Source organism: Haliaeetus albicilla, chromosome 3 (genome assembly GCF_947461875.1).
Source record: "Haliaeetus albicilla chromosome 3, bHalAlb1.1, whole genome shotgun sequence".
NCBI classification, from domain to species: domain Eukaryota; kingdom Metazoa; phylum Chordata; class Aves; order Accipitriformes; family Accipitridae; genus Haliaeetus; species Haliaeetus albicilla.
Genome location: NC_091485.1, coordinates 72,450,243 through 72,468,769, shown reverse-complemented (window position 1 = coordinate 72,468,769; position 18,527 = coordinate 72,450,243). Strand labels below are relative to the sequence as shown.

Sequence of the window (18,527 nt, the reverse complement as noted above, 5' to 3'; positions counted from 1 at the left end):
AGAGAATAACCAGGTCAGAATCCAAATAGGTTGGACGTGCTTGTATGTTTCATGGGTGCTGTCCTAATTTATTGTCTGATGTTGATCAATCTACAGACTTCATAGCGGGAGTGGTTGCCAGAAATACAGTGCTTTTGGAGCATATGAAAATATATAAAAACTGTGTTATCAATGAAAATTTTCAAATACATGGTATGATAGGTTACACAGTTATAACACGTATGTAAAAAGTTACTGTATGCATGATGTGTATGTTATATAATAAATCTTAAAAGGACTGTTTAGCATGAGCACGTGTCTGCTGAACCATATTAGACAGTAATAGGTTGGAGCTGGTAGAGCAGTTCCCTGGATCCTGGAGGCGATATTGTACTGGCTGCCCAGCTGCTCCTCCTGCCTGCCTTCAACTATGGCAGCTTGATCTCCGTTCACTGGGATGGGACTGTAAACACCAACTGCATGTGGACATACCTACATGCAGATGACTAAATGTAGATGTCTTAATCTTGAGCTGAATCCTACCCCCAGGTGGTTTTTGATTAAGCACTTTGCTGAGAAGGCACCAGCTGGTCCGTGAAAAGTCACCTTTAGCAGTCATCTCCATGCCCAAATGTATGGGACTGGCTCCTCTGGTGGAAAACATTGGAGAATATGCAGAAGTTGTTAATATTTCAAGGGAGTGGATGCCAGAGTCTGCTAATCTTTTTTATTTCCAATTTCTGTGAAACTGATTATCATGAAAACTTGCCATGAAAAGATACTAGGCAATATGCACAACCTGCTAGCTTGCCTTTTTGCTGTAAGTGTAGAGGTGAAGAATTTAAAGTAGTTTGCTTTTCTTTGTTTACCTTAGGCAAATTAATTAGAGGCTTTTTCAGGGCTGTTTTACAATATATTGAGTCTAATTCATAAAGAATCTGAAACAATTGGATTCCTTGAATGTGTAGTGAATAATAATGAAAAACAAAAGTTGAGGTGGTTGCTATTCCTCTGATGTTGCTTTAATTAGTCTGTGATACAGTGAGTGTGCTGCAAAATATGGGTCATCTCTTAGTCCTATATGTGTCTCTGAAGAACGACACTTTACTCTTAATGTTCCCAGGCAGTGCCTGATACAAAAGCTATTAATAACTATGATCAGCATTAAGCATATGTATTAAATTTCAGGGAGAGTATTCATATGATTAAAATTAAGCATTAAAATTAGATAAGTCAGTGGACTCAAGCCCTAACAATATTCACATTGGAGATTTGCCACTGCAAAAAATTATTTTGAAAAGAGGTACGATTGGAATGAAAAATGAGCTTTTAAAAAATATTAAAAATCGCAAGAGATGTGTCATAACGTGATGCAGGAAAAATATGTAAGGAAGTGATACAGGTGGGAGAAATTAAAATTTTTATTATCAAGAAATATATATATACTTATTGTCAGTATTTCTTGATAGTGAGAAAAAATATGCCAACAACTCAATGGTCTATAAGAATTATTAGAGAAGGTGAAATAGCTGAGCCTGCAGGAATATAGTTCCCATTCAGTTCTGTCTCATTGCATTTTTATGTCAGTATAAATCCACTGATTCAGTGAAATTCAGCCCACACCTTGATTTCTGTGTCTAACTGAAGCTGTGCAAGCAGAAGCCCATACATTTCAGAGTTCCTGTTTTATTTGCTGCTGATAGAGCATTATTCCAGTGTTGTACAGAGGATAACACGGTTATTCCTTATAATATTTGATATTTTTTTTAACACTAAAACTTCTTCCCTGGCTTCCTGTGTTTTTAGCAGCTCGCTCTCAAATTTCAGTTAGCTTCCATAATAGTGTTTTCAAACTGAATTTCAGTATTCCTTTTCTTTAGTCTTCTTTCTTAAATGTAGAAGAATCGCATACAAAAATGTGATTACCCACTTGTTTAAAAATCTGTCACGATCATGACACTTTGCTGTTTGTTTCATCAGCAGAGTTGGGAGACAGCATTTCAAATAAAAACATCTAAACCGCTGGCTTCACATGTACACAAACATGTTGAATACTAAATGACTCTTTTTTTCAGGTGTTTACCTTTCTATCTTTCTGCTAGAAGCAAAAGGTTATGAAAATAAGTAAAATGTAAAAGATACATCTATCTTTTGGCAGGATTAGGCATATTACTTTGTGTGTGATTGAGTAGTTGTGGTTGACAAAAAGGATTGAGGCAGAATACCAGAAACCATTGATTTGTCATGGGTTTGTGTTGTACTTCAGCTTCAGTAGTCTGTTTTTTAATGATTATATGTACTTGCAAACATTTGGAATCTGCAAGAGAGGATGCAGTATTTATACTGGAAGTATATCAGCCTCAAACTTAGGTTGGCATTGTTTTAACAAAACTTTGGAAAAATAACTGTGAGTGCTAAATAGGGAAAATTGGCTTCCCTTGCTGCTTTCTCTGGAATTTAGAATTTATTTAGAGATTTGATTTATTTGACAATAAGATTTTGGGAGAAGCTTAATGTTCAACAACCTAATACTTTAATTACCCAGTATTAAATTTTGCTTAATTATAAAACAACACATAGAACTTTTTGACATATCAACAAAATGTTACCAGCAGCTTTCTTCTGAAATCTAAAAATTCACAGGAAAAAGCGGGTGCTGAGACATTTACTAATGCTCAGTCATTTTACAAAACTCCCTTGAAAGACAATGGAGTGTTTCAATGGATAAATTAGAAATAATTTAGCTGTTATTATTTAATTTATGTAAGAGCTGAACAGCAAACTGTTTTTATGTCTGTGTACGTGCCTCAATACTTTCAGAAAAAATAACAAAAGTCTGTCTTTGAATTTGACTTAAAGTAGCCCAGTGATGTCTTACAGCTTTCCAGAAATTAGGGAGTTGCCTGTACAGGCAACACAACAGCATCACCTTTGCCCTGCTGCAGTTGAACGTTCAAATCAGGTAAAACTAAGAAAAATGGCCTCTATTAAAACATTAAGCTTGGTCTTAGAGGGTTTCTTTTGCCCAGCTCTTGTGTAGAGCAGTAATTACCAAAGCAAACACTTGCCTTTTCATTGCAGTTACAGCTTAGCTACTCCCCAGAGTTCATTTGTGCGGTAGAGGAGGTAGCTGGGTTTCAAACCTGTGGAATAAAACAAAAATACTGGAGCTACCTCTTAATCGTAACGTTTTGGTAGACTTGTGGTTTGAGTAGTCTAAAGGACAGCATGCTCATCTATATAATACAGGAAGCCAGAGTAGACTTCTGTCGTGGTTTAACCCCAGCCAGCAGCAAAGCACCACGCAGCCGCTCACTCACTCCCCCCCCCATCCAGTGGGGTGGGGGAGAAAATCAGGAAAAGAAGTAAAACTCGTGCGTTGAGATAAGAACGGTTTAATAGAACAGAAAAGAAGAAACTACTACTGATAATGATAAGACTAATAAAATGACAGCAGTAATAATAAAAGGGTTGGAATGTACAAATGATGCGCAGGGCAGTTGTTCACCACCCGCCGATTGACACCCAGCCAGTCCCCGAGCGGCGATTCCCCCCCCCCGACTTCCCAGTTCCTAAACTAGATGGGACATCACCTGGTATGGAATACACTGTTGGCCAGTTCAGGTCAGCTGCCCTGGCTGTGTCAATTCCCAACTTCTTGTGCCCCTCCAGCCTTCTTGCTGGCTGGGCTTGAGAAGCTGAAAAATCCTTCACTTTAGTCTAAACACTACTGAGCAACAACTGAAAACATCAGTGTTATCAACATTCTTCGCATACTGAACTCAAAACACAGCACTGTACCAGCTACTAGGAAGACAGTTAACTCTATCCCAGCTGAAACCAGGACAACTTCTTACAGATTACTTCTATATGAGATGTAATATTGTATTCGATTAAAAAGGCTCCAGAGTTACGCTTGGTCCTGACTTGAGCTTCAAGAATTGGAGAAATTTGTTTCCCTGTAATTCTTCTTTCCCACTGTCAACTGGGAGCCACAGAAACCAGAATGAAATCGGTCCTTGAAGGCAGCATCAACCCTAACTCCAAGCTTCCTAGTTTTCATAGGCTTATTTAGAACTGAGAGGCTCCAGAGGGACACGCAGGAGTGCTAGATAACTGTAGCTATGCATAAGTAGTGTTTCTGAGAACTTTGCTTGCATTGCTTAAAATGATGAAATAAACTACATCGCAAAACTTAACACTACAATGAGCAGCAGTTGAGTTCTGCTGCTTCTGCTGTTTGGCAGCGACTGCCTCCGCTACAGGGAGTGCTGGCAGCACAGCGGGGCCTGTCTCTCCCTGTGTTATATCTCATCGATTCATCCCTGTCTTCTGTCCTCATGGCTCTTTCCTATAAATAATAGATTTTGCCAAGAAACATGCCTGTCAAGGAATTAGGGCAAAGGTGTGGGAAATGACGTAGGACAGAAGGGCCGAGTGAAGATGCTTTTAACGGGGAAGGAAAAAAGGATCATTTAGAAAAGAGGAAGAACACGGGGATTTAAGAGTTGTTTTCACAACTTGGCCGTGTGTTGTGTATTGCCTTTCAGAAATAGATTTGCTTCTTAACTAGTTCTACTATTCAAAGCATGCTGCTAAAGCTTAAATTCCCCTTGATGGTAACATCTGGCCCTCTGATTATTGTCCTATTAATGACAAATCAGAATTTGAGCCCTGAGTGCATGGATGCAGCTAAGTTTCGGTAGCAACAGCTTGTTGCCCTGTCTGAGGCAGCCTCCTCGCTTCGGCAGAGTCCTGGGCTGCCAGATGTTGTCTTCGATCTGAATCGTTGACTTAGTCCTTAACAAATCCTTGAGAGTAACGCCATGTCCCAAAGTCAGTGAGTGCCAGCTTGTTTGTGAGGCACACATTAAGTGACTAAAATGAATTTGGGAGGATCAGAAACATAATCTTTTCCTCCTCATGTATTAAAATAAATTTGGACTAATTATTTCTGATCTTTTAGATGGAAACATTATTCTGGGAGCACCTTGCTTGAATTAATCCAAGTGTAGACTTTTAATCTGGCCTCATTTATGTGTGGCAAGCAGATACCAAGATTATGTGGGTAAACACATGGATAAAAGAGAATTTAGGCTGTTGAATCTTTGACATGAGAAGTGTTCATTGTTAAATATAGTGCTGATGCCTCTGCCTGAAGGACAGCTTCTTTGTAGACAATAGTGAGAAAGTAGAGATCTAGTTCAAAAAGCCCTGGAGAGCAAAGATGCAGAAAGGTCTAAATGCAGCACACGAGGCAATGCTGTCTCTTACTATAGCAGGAAAATGAAAATTCAAGCCACAGAAATACAGGGAGGATGGAGAACATATTATTGGGGAAATTATCATGCTGTCAAAACCAGCCAATTGGTAGTACCACAGACAGGACTTCCCTTGGATTCCTTTCTTGCATGTAAACCATTAGGAACAAGTAGTTTCCATTACTTTCAACACAAATATCCTTTCTGAAAGACACTTTATTTAGGATTTTCCTTAAACTCACATATTGTGCATTATGGAGCCACCAAATCGTGCTGAATTTTCATGTTTGCATCTTGGTGAGCTGCAGCTCAAGAAAACTCAGCTGCTGTTTGGCTTTCAATTCCCCTCATGAGCTGAAAGTCAGTTCCTGCTCTTTTGGGATTAGAAATAATCATTGCTAAATAGAGTCTGCAGCGATGAATTTATTTAATGACTTTCTGGATGATGATGGAATCAAAATGGGATTTGTTTAACTTCCCATACCTCTATTTATTCTTTATTCAAGAAAAATCAAGACATGTATTTGGTTGAATTAGTGAAATATGAAGATACAAATCAGAGTGCTCAAGGTACTTTTTTATAGTTTGAACCAGAAGTATTACTTTTGAATTTTGTCACATGATTATGAAAATCCTCATTACAGTACTCCTGAGAGAATACCATCTTATTAGGAAATAGCTGGCTTTTCCATCTTCAATAATTTGAAAAATATGCAGAGGTTAACAACATGTCTGCTGCATACAGAAAGGGATGCAGCTTTTACTTTTATGCAGATAAATAATATTTGGCAGAAATATCGGCCAGAAAGTTTTTGGTTTTGACATTGTCCATTAGGATGACTAAACTGATTTTTTTTCCCCCCAAGATTTTAGGTCTTCTCATAATACTTCTTCCACCCTTGAGCCACTCCTTCAATCATGATGATATTAAATGGAAGAGGCACAGCAAAGCTGCTGCTGTTCCAGTTCACTGATAAATATTCAGTCTGCCTTTTGTAGCTGCTATGTATGATACGAATAAACTAAAGTACAAGGGTTTAATGCTGTAGAGAGCTGTTCCTTTGCTTTGATTCATTTTACTAGCAATTTCCAATTGTTTTTTACTCTCCTTCCAATAGATGTCCTCATACTGGTCCCCAAAATATCTCCTAAGGGTCAGTTACCCAGTAGATATTTTCTGCATAGGCAAGTTGACATCAGTAACAGGAACCACTGGTTGCTTTCCTGCTTTTTTTGGTATTGCATTTTAGTAACACCCAGTCTGGCAGCGTGTAATGGCAAGTGGCTCAGTACCTTTGGCTTTTCTACAGCGTTGTGTTTTATTATTGCGTTCCAGCAGAGTTGCAGAACATGAATGCCTTTATTTTGAGCTGTTAATTAACAGTGGAAGCAGGATGTGTAGTAAACTGTATGGATTTAACATCTAATTTGAAAGTGGTGAGGTTATGTTTCAGGTTCTGCAGAATATTGGAGAAGGAGCAACAGAAAGGTTTTATTTTTACCCTTTCCTCAGAAACCACATGCTGAGGTTACAGGAAAGTATCTAAGGATAAATGAGAGAACAGGAAAACAAAGAACTCCTAAGCCTGGTCATGCCGGTAGTTAGCAATCCGAGAGATTTTCCAAAGGCTCTGGATTTTAAAAGCTGCTTCAAATAATGGCATCTTGCAAAAGTACCATTAGTTTAATTCCTTGTGTGTATGCACCAGCAAAATGGCTTTTTGAATCAGTGAGTGGAGCTTACCGACTCCGTGGAAACATTAGGGATAGGTGCTTGAGTCTGGTGTGTTTTTTTCATTTTAAACTACTTGTAAAGTTAATTCTTCAGGTATTCTAAGAGTTTGTTTAGTTCTTCTGAGCTAAAGAATGGCTAGTTAGTTTAAACTGAGCTAAACCTATTAAACTGTGTTAATATATGTGTGTGGGTGTGTATATTTGTACAGCCAATAAAATGCAGCTTCATTCAGTATTGCTTTTCCTTTCTCTTCTTGTTGATTTGAAGCTTTGCAATCCTTTGTGTTTCAAAAGCAGAGAGCAAATAGAATCTCACACTTCTTCTAAAAAAAGAAAGAAGGAGAGAGAGCTTGGAAGCTCTTCTGCTTGCAGAGACTGGCTATGTAGTTTGTGTAGACCTATTCCTCAGCTGAAAACAGATTTTTTTCCTAAAAGTCAGAGAGTTGTTAGTCACATTTCCCTCAGCACAACCAGGACCAGGTTTAAAGAAAGTTGCAAAAAGTTGTTGGGATTTTTATTTATTTATTTTTTTTTTAAATTGGAGGGGGAGGCTTCATCTCATTTGGAGGTGCTGGAGTGCCCAGCTCACCCAGAGAAGGTACAAGCTCCTGGCAGGCGACTGCTGGAGCGATGCCAGCTCCCCTCTGAGCCCCAGCTCTCCCTGCAGACCCCATGAGTCCAGCACACAAGGCAGCCTGGTCCAGCAGCCTGTTAGAAGGATTTCCTCCAGCTGTTATGCTGACCCCCTCGATTGTCCTTCAGTTGTCTTTGTCAATCTACGTAGTATTTTAAGATGACTGTTGTAATTAAGGCTACTATTATTTTTTAGCTGATACTTTGCGTTGGTGGGAAAGAACCTGACCTTAACCTTTGCACATTCTTATTTTCCTCATTTTCTACGTGTGCTTTTGCGCCAGATATACCAGAAAACATGTCTGTCCTACATCCATTTAACATCACTAGGTACGGTAACACACAGCAAGCCATAAGAGAAAGGATAGCGATAAAAATCCCTTCACCGCTGTGTGCCAGGGCTAATTCACAAATTCCTACTGCATTGTGCAGGCAAATAGTGAGGCGATGCTATATACCAGCCTTTTCTACAATGGCTTCTATTGTTGATTTCAAACTTTATCAAATAGTAACTTTTTTTTAAGTAATCAGTTTCAAATCTTGATGGTTTGAAAGAAAATGTAGGTTTCAGCATGTTCTTGTTTTTCCTTCAGCACTTCGCCTACTTGCAGTGTAGTAAATTGGAACCTGTGTTTGTATTTAAGATCTCTTGATTTTCCTGGAGTTTCATAGAGCTAAATAAAAGAACAGTTTTAATAAGTTGAATACCTTATTGTTACATTGTAAGTAGTGCTTTATGCAGGTTTTTTTCCAGATAGGTATGAAAACAAGGTTCTGGGCTTAGAGTGCTCAAGACAAGTTACACTGAAAGAACCCCAAAAGAACAGACTTCAGAGCTGCTCTTTCATTAGGTGATGCAGTATTATTTTATCTCTCTCTGCTCGTTTTTTGCTGGTAGCCATTTTAAATCTTACATCCTTTGCAAATTGAAATGGTCTTGTTTACACCAGGACATAAAGAGTTTGCACAGCATGTGGGTGTCAAGTATCTGTTGGGTGAGAAGCCAAAAAGCACTTTGCTTACAATGAAATGTCGCGTTATCAAACTGTGTCTTCTCACCACTGGAAAAAAAGTATCTCTGGTTGGTCAGTCAGAGTTTTTTTTAATGGTACGAAAGGCCACACTCGGGCAGCGCTTCTGCTTTGGAAATAGAAGAGGAGGTCTTGTCCGTGTACTCTTGCTGATGCTGTGCTTCGATCCTGCTATGGGAGACAGAGGTGAATCAGCCCGTGGTGCAACCCCACTGTGGCCAGCCTGGGTACTGGTAACAAGATTAAAGCTAGCTTTGGGGTGTGTGTATATATATGCACATGTGGGGTTGACCTCACGTGTGAAACAAGGCAGTGGCAGCCCAGTGTTAACCATGTGGTTTCACAAGAGCTCAAGTAAGTGGCTTGTTCTGCTGGCTGGAGGAGCAGGTGTTTTTCCATGGGAAGCAAGCTCCCTGCGGGAACTCTTTGCTCGTACAATTCCTATAAATATATTCTGAAGAGAGGCAGTTTAAGGACCTGAATGTGCATCTTGTATCGTACCTAGCAAAAATGAGATCTGAAGATTTAAAATCCTGTATTTTTGATATTTTGCTCTTGAACAGCATTTCTGTCTTCAAAATATTCCTGAGAATCTGCATAGCTGATGCTTACAATATCTGGGATGCAGCTGCTCTGTAGAGTACCGCTGGGAAAATATTAACCCAAAACTGAAAAAAATATATAGACTTGGCACCAACTTTAGGACTCAAGAACTGTCCCTTTATTCCTCTATTCTCCATAAGGAAGAGAGGGAAAAAACATTTACTTCCATGTGATAGGCTGGATATTTTTGGTACATGTGAACCACAGTTCCTTCCAGAGCTGTGTGATTACCAGAACAGTAATGAAAGATGGAAGTTTTGTTTAACTCTCAGCAGGTGGATGTACGGTGCCCCCCAAAAAAGTAAATCACCTCGAAATCACAGAGTTAGGCAAGCACAGTCAGCACACTGCTGTCACGGGCTGTACTCTCAGAAGTGGGAAACAAGATGATAGCTCTCCTTGGTTCAAAGCTGAGGCTCAAACTCCAAATGTTTCAAGGACTTTGTGTGAATTTGTGAATCTATTATGTGCAAGGTAGTTAAGGATGCTTGACACTTCATAAAGGCACACTGCTATGCCTTAAATATTCAGCCCCTAAGCTAGAAAGCAGTAATAATAGAAATGCCACAAAACTCAGGGTTTTGTCCAAAAAATTAAAGTGGACAACCTGAGGAAAGAGGGTGGAACAGGCTGAGTTTATAATGTGGGTTGCTAATGTTTGCTTGATCCTAATACAAACTGCCAGTTTGAATTTGGAAGATTTACTACAACATTTGAGAGACCTGTTTCATCCAGTCTGGAGAGGCAGGAACACCTGATGCTGTTGTCGAGGCTGGTCCGAGCATGATTTTAGTGAAAAGGATTCTCCTCCAAATTTTGGAATCACACAGGAATTCCCCCCATAAGTCACTGTCTAAAGTTGCAGAGCAATAAAAGACCAAATAAGACTCTTCAACAGAGGCGAGCAAATTTTTAATTCTTGTACTCCCCTTAAAACAGTGCACTCTTTTCATGTTAATATCTTTCAGAACCTGAAGAAATTATTTTGGTTCTTTTTGTGTGCGTAGAGTGTGAATGGAGGGTTCTCTTTGTAGCTGTTGTGTGGTGCACCTACCTCAGGTATCAGCTGCAGTCTGGAGTGCAGAAGAGTGGTGTTTGTACTGTGCTCGCTGCTAAGGATTGAAAAAAAAAATAAATCAAAGAAGGATCAGATAATCCCACAAGGAAAAAAAAATATAATTCAGCTCTGTATCTATTCCATAAAGATTGTTCTAAGCTATATGGAAGGTCTGGCACAATGAGCTTTAATATCTCTGCCATGTATTAAATATTGAATATATAAGTTAGATCTGAGAGTATTAAATTTCACTATAAACTATTTCTAATGGTTGTATCCCTTTATGCCAAACCACATTTTGTGGATCACAGTGGGATGAAGTGGCTACCGTCGTTGCTCTCTTGATCTGCACAGCAGGAGTACCTTTTATGGGCTCACAGCTCACTACCATTTATGTATCAAAAGTTTTCTGGCTGATTTTGGTCCTTGCGATAGCAGGGAAATAATTCTGCATCTTACCTAAAACTAATAATCAAAGTCACTAGTTCTTGTTTTCTTGATTTAACTTTCTTAACTGTGTCTCTGCTGTTCAAAGCTTTACCCATTTTCAGGAAAATATGTGTGTCCTCCCAGAGGAGGCAATGCAAGAAAAACTCCTCCCACTGATGGTGCAGGGTGGTTTCTGCAAATCATGCTCCAGAGAGCCTGTTCCTCTCCCTTGACATCCAGGGAGACTGAACTCCTAGCGTGGATCCTCAGATGCATAAACTTTCACATATAATGATTTTACTTGCAGATGCATTTTATCTAACAAACTCAAACTGAAGTGAATTTTATTCAGTCATTAAAACTTAAAAGAGCAAAAAATCTCAAAGCCAAACAACCAGCCTTCTGACATAAGTTAACTGTGCTTGTTTTACAGCAAGCAGCAGGTTCCTGGGTGTTGAAATTGGCTTGCCTAAGGTCAAAGTGAATTGACAACAGATCCCAAGCCAGGACCTAGAAACATGGTTTCAAGGCTCTAATTACAAGCTGGAAAGGGAGTAGTTGTCTTAAGCTATTTTATTGCATTGCATCTTTGACCTGAACATGGTCAAGAAAAATCAATATTTTCCATAGACTTCTGCAGTTGGCTTTGTGGGTGGATGAGGATAGTCTGATTTATTTAATGAAGCTGGTGGCATGAAGTAAATGCTGTCATGGAGTTTGTCACCACATATTGGAGGGAAAGCAATGATTTCTTATGAAGCTGCTATTTGCACATTTCTTGATCTTTTGGTGGAGCTGTAGCTCCCGGTCCTTTTGTGATGCCAGAATATTTTATCAGTGACGCATCATGTGTTTCATCCTCAATCCATTTATATTCCCTTTAGGCACTGGCACAGCCTGGCAAAGCAGTCTCAGTTTTCTGGCAGAAGGTGGCATTTTCTTTCCGAGTTGGAGCATTCATCCTCTATCATTGCCATGCTAAAAATGTCTAATAATTAAGAACTGATCTAAGCTTGGTTATAAAGAGCCAGTGGGTTCTGACTGCAGGCTTTAAGGTTGTTACTTTATGTGCTGTGTCTTTCTAACATAAAAATGGGAGAGTCTCAATCTACTGTTCAGTGAAGCAAACACTTCTCAGACACTTGGAGGATCCCAGTAAGTCACAAAAGGCTAAATAAGAGAATCTATATCGTTGTTCTTGACAGCAATAAAAGACAACTTATGATGTGTTTTGGCTCATTAATTTAAACACCAATGGAATTAAGAAAGCCTCTTACAGTGTAACCAGAATGATGACTGCCAGTTGCAAGTTACAGGGCTTTTTAGATCTGCTTACTGTGTGCTTCAAAGTTGCTTACAGAAAGATTGACTCGATGGTGTATTTTAATATTGTTAAACTGCTGCATGTACAATATAATGAGTCCCTAACCTTATTTGATCAAAGTGAATCAAGCAAACTTGGTAAAGTCCTTAAAGTCTCATAATTTACAAAGTTTAAAAATGATTTTAAAAATAGAGTCTAATTGAGGTACATATTGCCATTTCTGTTTCTTCATGCTCCACAAAGTCAATTAATTCTCTCGGCAAACCAGAATGTGTGACAAGCAGGAATTGAGCACAGCCCAAGGGTACTCAGATCTTTGAAGGTTTATTTTTGGATGGGACACAGGCAAGAAACTTTTGAGCCTGTGAAATTCCAGAAGTGTCTAGGTAGTTGCAAAGGCACTGAATGCCATCAGTGTCTGAAATCAGGGAGATATGTGAGGTGGGGACACTGCCTCAAAATGGGAATCTGAGAGGTTGGGTCGTCATCATACTTCATGCTGGTGGAGGTTATTTGGTGTTGTAAGTTGACCACCCTTGCAGATGCTAGTGTTTGTAAGATCATATGTTCTAGCAAAATCAGTTTTTTATCTTGAGTAGGCAAGCACAGGGTTTTTATGTGTGACATCTCTTTTAAGGGGACTTGGAGAGATGCAAAACTTCTTTTCTTAGAGGGTTTCCAGCTGCCACTGCACCAGTAGAGGGAAAAGGAGGTTGGCCTAGGGAAATCCTTATCCAGATGGTTGGAGGAGTTCTGTGGCCCAGATCAGAGTAGTGCAAAAAGTTGTAATATCAGCAAGAACTTGCTGCTTTAGAGACAAGTTTTTTAGTTTATTTTTAATATTCATAAATTCCAGATAGCTTAAGTCAATCCTCCTAACTCAGAGCAGAAGACAAATAAAATATTTCAGCAGTGGCTCATTAATGGCATGTGGCACCATCTTAATCCTTTTCCTCCTCTGAGAATTCATTTTTAAAAAACAGAAGCCCCATAAAACATTAGGCTTGCACTCAGTTAATTAGCTGAATTCAACAATGGTATTCTAATAAATATTTGCTTTCAGTTCCTCTGTGTCTGTTACTTGTAGATGTTTGCATCTAAAACAGGAAAGTTGTCTATTTACAGCTCACAGAATAATTTCTTTCCTACCTGGCAAAAAGATGTTGGTCTTTGTAAGTAGAATAAAACAAGCAGTTGCTTCTTTACCTTCTGGCACTCTTTAATCAGTTTACCCTCCTGTTTTCCAGCCAGGATTCTCTTAGTACTACCAGTCTGATACTCTGAAGATAGATTTCTTTTTTTTTTTTTTTTTTGCTAGTGTATCTGTAAAGTGCCTTGAGCACAAAGTCATTATCTGAGAGCTACAAACTAGAATTGATCTGGTTTAGACTTAGCATAATTTCCATGTCTGGGTTGACCCGAATGTTATTGTCCAGCAGGTTTCTGAAAATGTCAAGACCCAGAGGGGAGGTCCCAGTGAAATTGAAGTTCTTCCTTCCCTCGGAGTAACTGAATTTTAAAGTCCCCAAGCCCTGTAAATAAAAGAGAAAAATTGGTAATGAGAAAGGGAATTAATAGGATAGTCTTTCACACGATTTATATAGCTTTCAAAAACTGTTGCATTATTGTGTTTAAAAGTGCTGGTCTACAGCACTTTCACACTAGGAAGGTAAGATTAAAAACTTGAAGGGGCAGCTCCGGGAATTAGAAGCGAGAAAAGCTGATGGATTTGAAATGAAATAAAAGCTGCTATTGGAGAAAATTTATTTTGAATCTAAAATAGTGTGGCTGCCAATAAAGTATTTGGAGGACTTAGATGTTTACCTTGATATAGACGTCACGTTTCAGTTTAGTAGACAAGTACTTTTTTTCAGCTACTGTTGTCATTATGGAAATCAGCTGAATGAATCTCTGCCGTGTAATACATTATAGACTAAATTGGAATCTGAGGAGAAGTTACCGTTATGCAGATGTGATGATATCCTGTTCAGATGCGTGTGCAAAGTCATGTCATTGCAACCCTCTGGAATATACCAGAAGTTAGAATGGTCTTTTAATTAGAAGGGAGGAAAAAGAACAGGCACTGATGCATCTGCAGAGCATCTGTCCTTATTAAAGATTTCTTTTTCAGGGAAGCTATTTATTTTAAACTTGTAGCATTTATAATCAAGTACATCTTTGTGGTGAACCTTATTTTAGGGAAACAAGGGCATAGGTTCTAGTATCAGAGGTGATGTGTTCACTCTTTGTGCCTTTATTTATAATGTATTTCTGTATGTCTATAAACTCCTCTCTCCCTCTTTCTTTCAAATGTGTATATGTTCTCATTCTTGCTGTGAAAATGGCTGAATGTCTACACATATTCATAGAACTATTGTCTTATTCATAGTTTTACTGTGCAGTTTATGCATTCAGGTTGAGATTAAGTTGATTGCTTCTGAAGTAAGGTACTACTGGAGCATTCCAAGTTCCTACGGCTTTCCAGTTTTTAGCTGAAAGTATTCTCTTTGAGTACAGTTCTTGCAAAAAACCCCAACTTTGGTACTTCATTTTGGTGATTTCCTGCATGAAAACTCATGCGAAAGGGGTCAGTGTTGCTGAAGTAAGGACGGGGTTGCTAATTATTGTTTTAATTGAATACGTGGTCTTTTCATTGGAAGCTTTCTATTTTGCCTGCAATTTGCTGTAGGGAGTTTTTACTAAGAATTTCCATCTCCCGATATTGTTGTCTGCGTTACTTTTTTCTTCCCTTACAAGAGCTTTAGAAGTTTTCTAGGCAAACAAATTGATTGTTACACTGCAGTATAGGAGGATTTTGTGTTGCATTTGTTTGAAAATGTTACCGCTCCTGGAGCTTTGTTGTTAAACTAAAAAACTTCTGTAGTCCCTGCTCTGTTTTCTGCTTCATTTGCACCTTTTTTTTTTTTTCTGACTGCATGGAAATAATCTGCAGCAGTGTTAAAAGGAAGTTAATGAACATAACATAAGAGTGCTGCAGGAATTAACAGAACTGTGAGTAGGAAATGCATATTCTTAGAAGTTTCGTGTCAGCAGAAGCCAGGATCACAGGATGACTTTTTTTTTCTTTTTTTATTTGTTCTCAGGCTATTTATTTACAGTATTTAGTATAAAAGGAAACAGAATAAAGTTTCTGCCAGTATTTCTAGGAAAAAAAAAAGTTTTATTTTTGCCTATTTAGAAACAATGTGAAGCAAAAGCATCTAAAGCAGATTGGAGCTAAAGATTTTTAAGAGTTAACCTATTTTTTCTAGTATGTAACTGCTATGCTGTTTACTAGTAGTTAGCCTATTAAGAACATATAGAACACTTTAATATTAGAAAGAAGTGTCTGTATGTATGCTATACAGCTAACAGTCCCATAGATGCTGTGCATGATGTAAAACACATGCTTTGCAAAACACTGCATACCTGAACACAACTTCCACCTACCAACAATGTTCCTCCAGGGAACTCAGCTGCATTTTTAATGAGCAGCTGCAATACACACAGAAATACGGCACACCACAAAACAGAAGGTCCCATTGACCATAGCTGGTGATTGCATGCAGCCCTACGTTGGAATATGTATTGAAATCACTAAATAATTGCAGCGTATGCTGGAAGAGGGGAAACTACCCTCTCTCCCACCTTTCAAACACCTCCCCGGCACTGGCAGATGCATTACCAAATGGAAACTTCATGTCAGTGCCAAAAATAAAGAACAGAATACAGCTTGCTGATACAACTTAACAACTCTCATTAGTGCTATCTGCAGAATCATGAAATGAGTCTTTTGAGCGTGTATCCCTTACTATGTGTTTCTACCAGTGAGCGTAGTGCCTTGCAGAAGTTGGGGGAAGAGGGAAGATGAGACTCGCACAGCAGGACTTCATCACAAACCGTTGGTCAGGCAGGAGCACTCATTCATTAGTGGGAGAATAATTGTCACAAACCATTTCCTTACTCCTGATTTCCAAGAGGGTTCCACAAAATACCTCCAGGTGAGGTACCACAGAAGAGGAGGGAAGGAAGTAAGTTTGTCTTGTAGAAAGATATTAGCTGGTCTTATAAAATGATTGTCACCTTACAAATTGCATTCTAGTTTCAGATCCGGTAGAAGATTAAACATGTGGAGCTCTGCTGCTAACACCAGTGCAGGAATGCTGTAGATTTTGGAGCAAGTCTTTGGTGTGTCGTCTTGGTTTATAGCGCACTTTCTTGGGGAGGGGAGGATGGTGTTATCTGTTCTATATAGCCAATTTACTTGGCTGGTCAGGAAGATTGTTACTCAGAACTAGTTTCAGCATGTTCCCCCTTCCTCATCTGCCAGGTGCTGCTTAGGGAGGCTTGAAGGGAACCAAAGGAGCTCCTGCAGGGTTTCAGGGTGGGGAGACTTACCGGGAGGGAGAGCAATCGGAAAGGGCATGTGGGAGAGCGAGAACAGAGGTTTTTGTCAAGTGAGAGTGAAATGAGACTTGAATCTGAAAGAAAACAGCAAGAAAATTCATATTCCCAACCTATAGCTACCTTCATTATAGGTTTCTACACCTGAGGTTGTGCAAGCTCTCACTACGGCCACTGGGCATCTGTTTACTGAGGTTGAGGGTGCTGCTCATCGAAGCATCTCCTGTAGTGGGAACCATATCCTAAGTCTCTACTGACTAGAAAGGCAGAGTTCTAACTTTTAACTTAAAACAACCTCAGAATATGCCTGTGGTGCTTTAACTTGTTTTAAGTGAGGTACCTGCTCCAGGTGGTCAAATGGACAGATGTAGCTTCTCTTTAAGTCTGTGGAAACCATAAACTGAAGTGCAGCTTTTTTAATTTCAAGACTTTTTAGGCATTTTGTTCATTTGTTTTTCTTTGACAAGGTAAGAGGGACCAGCCTAGTGACCCAGGGAGCCAAGTAAGGACCAGAAGAAGTTTGATACCCTTCCAGATCTTCTGCCCTTATGAAACAGGTTCTTTCTTGTCTCTGTCTGGGTTTATTATCTTTGCTAATAGGAAAATAACATAGAGCTAGTGTAAGAGTTGTACCTCTGTCTTTGCTAAGCTTCGGTGTCATTCCCATAAGCTGTGATGCTGGAGGACTGTTCTGGTCCTGTATCTTTGGCAGCTAAGGAGAAGCACCATAGGTACACAGTACCAGTCATAGGATCACAGAATCATTTAGGTTGGAAAACACCCTTAAGATCATTGAGTCCAACCGTAAAATTGCCATATTGCTCATTTATACTTCTACACAAGCTGGTGTTTTTGAAAAGACAGTGTTTGTGTGAATAGATAAATCCATTTAAAATATGATGTTTTTCAGGCAAGTTTTCAGTCGTTTTTGTGTATCACCTAATCTTAAATAAAGCAATTTGTAAATTGCAACATGCCCTGGAACCTCCATTTCTACAGACTGTTTAATGTTCTTTGACAGTCATGTACATTTTATTGCTAGTTTGGCGTTTGTTTTTTTTTTTTTTTACGTTTGAACATTGATCTTATTATGTTGCTTGCTTTTTGCCTGAATGATTTTCAAGTTTGGAAGGCAGCCCCAAACCAACTTTAAATTTCAGAAAGATGACAATAGTGTGTTAATCACAAGGACTCCACTGGTGGCATTGGGTTTTTTAGGTTTATTAATAGACTCATGTAAATCAATGTTACCAATATTACAATGTTAAATTATGATTGGTAAAAATATTTTGTACAGTGAAGTTTCCCAAGGATTTAAAAAAAAAACCAACCCAAACTCCAAGAAAAACTGCAGCCCCCATGCAGTTCTTTTCCTGAATTCATGTAGAAATTATGACTGATACAGTGCCAAACAATATTTTGGGACTAGCTGGATGCTCAAGACTTCAAAATATCAGGCAGTTTATCTGGATGCTTAAACATAACATCAAAGCCTTTTTATTTTTCCTTTGAATTTTATTGAAAAACTTGGGATTTTCTTGCACATTAGAGTCAGGAACCCAAAACAAGTCAGTGAAAGCTCTGTAAATGTCCAGAGGGGTGGGACTTTCTCTTCAGAATTAGTCCAGGAACGTCTTCCTCTGTTCCACAATCACCATTTTATACCAATGACTGAAAGAAGTAAGCAGGCTTTGCTTTAACTCCCCTGTGGACACAGGGAAACTCCCAAGAGAAAATGATGGTTTCTTTTCTGCATAGACATCTGTCTGTCCTCTACACATTGCATCCAACCCTTGAAATTCAGCATGTCACCATGGCTTATGCTCTGGCTCTTCTTATATAGGCAGAACTTTGTAAATATGAACGGAAAGGCAGAATTCCTTTTACAGTTTATGTAGTCAGTTTGAAGTGTTTGAAGTGCTTCAGAACCTGTTCCAGTAAACATCCTTATAAAATGTGAGAATTTTGGCATTAATTGCTTTGTCAATAGCCTGAGAAGATGGTAAAGAGGAGTACTTATCTGATGGCATTTACCCCTGTGGGGCCAAGAGGACAAATTGAATATTTTCTAT

At 38.9% G+C, this 18,527-nt stretch overlaps 1 protein-coding gene across 4 annotated transcripts in view; it reads left to right on the top strand.

The window, feature by feature from the left end:
* The window catches only part of TRAPPC9 (trafficking protein particle complex subunit 9), a 522,448-nt gene that overhangs the window by 330,342 nt on the left and 173,579 nt on the right, over positions 1–18,527 (top strand). The window lies entirely within an intron of this gene.